Genomic DNA, 2,901 nt, shown 5'->3' on the forward strand with positions numbered 1-2,901 from the left:
CTAAACAGTCCTCCCAGTCAGTGAGGAGGTGAATGATCCCCCTCTACGTGGCCCATCAACAGCGAACGACGCAGGAACCATTTTGTAGCCTTCACTCATCTTCCTTGGCCTCTTAGCTGGCTGCAGATGAAGAACCTGATCTGGATATTCCATTTTCTTAAGCAACGTGTATCAGAGACAATTGCCACTCTTGACTGATGGATTCGTCAATTTTCGTCCCTCCGTTAAAACCCCAATAAACACACGGACTGGGCGACATGGATTTTAACGGCCACAGCAGCCCTTTTATTAAACCAAACAACTTTAAAGGAGAACTATGGGGTCAGGGCTTTTCCCCCATAGTTCTCCTTAGGGAAACGGGAGGACACAAACTAGCATCCTCCTGTCACCCTAAGCTCAGTATACCGCGAGGTGTTCCGTGACATTTCCGTGCTACTAAATATTCCGCGGTCACCTGTTACTGGTATTATAACAAAGTGGAAGCAACTGGGAACAACAGTAACTCAGCGACGAAGTGGTAGGCCACGTAACATGACAGAGCGGGGTCAGCGCATGCTGAAGCGCACAGTGTGCAGAAGTCGCCAACTGTCTGCAGAGCCAATAGCTACAGACATCCAAACATCGTGTGGCCTTCAGAGTGGCACAACAACAGTGCGTAGAGAGCTTCATGGAATGGGTTTCCATGGCCGAGCAGCTGCAGAATAGAATATGTATATTGTAACTGCACCCCAAGGAAGGAATATTACCCAGAACCCATGAGGTTTTCAGTGGCACGACCTCTTCCGCCCAAACCTCGATTTCTCTCCTTCAGGTTTGCCACTTTAGCCGTTCCCTGACAAAAGCCTGTGTTCATGTCTGAGAAATGTATAGTTTTTAGCCCCCTCTCCAGAGTCCTCTATCGGCTCAGCACTTAGATTGTAGCCGCGTGCGTCAGAAGTTACGGTAAAAGCGGGAATGTTTGCCAAGTAAGAGAATGAATAATTTATCAGGGCTATAAAACAAACACAGTCGCATAACACGCTGCTCCTTGTACCGGCATTACTACGGAGGCACAATCAGCGTTCTCCACTCGTGAGAGCCTCTAATTCTTCACAAGTCGCGGGCTTAAAGCTGAACTCCAGGCAAACAGCTAAATACACATGTGAGAGTTGTTTTACCTGCCAAAGAATTTGTATTTCTATACAGCCAGTCCTGAGATTTACACAGCCCAGCCAGCCTGGTCACCTGACTTTCCTCTGCTGCAGTTAGGGAATTCAGCTTAGCTGCCTCCCCACACATCTGATTGGCTCAATTTCCAGCCCCTTGGGCCACAGGTTGGGCATCAGGGAGCTAAAGAATCCCATGGCATGCATAATACTTGGTGTTGCACCTGCCTATACTGTCAATGTCTCTTGTGGAGACCAGGTTCACCTAGTCCCTGCTCACCAGTGAGAGCTATTTACCATAAGCTGGCAACACAATATATTCCTGTCTGTCTAATGTAGGGATGTGTTCCTTCCATGTCTACATCTCCACTTGATTTTTTTGTTTTTGCTGTAGTGCAGAGATTTGTCACTTGGGGTGTGCTCAGGGTCTTTCTATGATATGTCATCTGCTGGACTCTGCTGAGCAATCCAGAGGCCAGAGTCAGAGATCCAGCATTGGTTGGACTTCCATGGTTGTTGACTACTCAGTCACCGATGAGCTTATCTTAACAAACTTCCTAAGTAGACTTCTTGAAGTGTGTTTTTGCCTAAAAGGTGTTGCCTGAGTTGGAAGCCCCTGGCTTTGGGCGTTGGCCCTCCCACCATGTGCTACTTGGTTAAGAAGACCTTAGCCCCGCTGATCTTACTGCTATCACTGGGTACACTAGAGCCACATTTGAACCACCACTGGTCTGGGACCTTTCCCATATTGGTCCAATAGCTGAGATATCATTGGGAACAATGGAGTAACACTTGAACCTTCACTGGTCTGGGACCTCTCCTACCTTGGTCCAATAGCTGAGATATCATTGGGAACAATGGAGTAACATTTAAATCTCCAATGGTCTGTGACCTCTCCCATGTTGGTCCAATAGCTGAGGTATCATTGGGAACAATGGAATAACATCTGAACCTCCACTGGTCTGGGACATCTCCCATGTTGGTCAAATAGCTGAGATATTTTTGAGAACAATGGAGTAACACTTGAATCTTCAATGGTCTGTAACCTCTTCCATGTTTGTCCAATAGCTGAGATATCATTGGGAACATTGAAGTAACACTTGAACCTCCAATGGTCTGTGACCTCTTCCATGTTGGTCCAATAGCTGATGTATAATTGGGAACAATGGAGTAACACCTGAACCTCCAATTGACTTGGACCTCTCCCATGTTAGTCCAATAGCTGAGATATTTTTTAGAGCAATGGCGTAACACTCAAACCTCCAATGGTCTGGGATCTCTCCCATGTTGGTCTAATAGCTGATGTATCACTGGGAACAATGGAGTAACACCTGAACCTCCACTGGTCTGGGACCTCTCCCATGGTGCTCCAATAACGGAGATATCATTGGAAACAATGGGGTAACACTTGAATCTCCAATGGGCTGGGAACTTTCCAATGCTGGTCCAATAGCTGATATATCATTGGGAACAATAGAGTAACATTTAAACCTCCAATGGTCTGTGACCTCTCCCATGTTGGTCCAATAGCTGAGATATCACTGAGAACAATGGAGTAACACTTAAACCTCCAATCGTCTGATGCTTCAGCCGTTACCTGGTACAGTGGAAAAACAAGACCTTCTGCATTTTTGAGATGCTACCTCGCTTTGCTGTATACAGGAGACGTTGATCAGCTTTGAGAAGATATCCTACTGTTTAGGTATTTTACCATCCTTGTTCTCCCTTGCTGTGAAATAAACCTTTAAATCTTTGT

The sequence above is a fragment of the Nanorana parkeri genome, unplaced genomic scaffold, assembly GCF_000935625.1.
Source record: "Nanorana parkeri isolate BGI_ZX_2015 unplaced genomic scaffold, ASM93562v1 scaffold2223, whole genome shotgun sequence".
NCBI lineage: Eukaryota > Metazoa > Chordata > Amphibia > Anura > Dicroglossidae > Nanorana > Nanorana parkeri.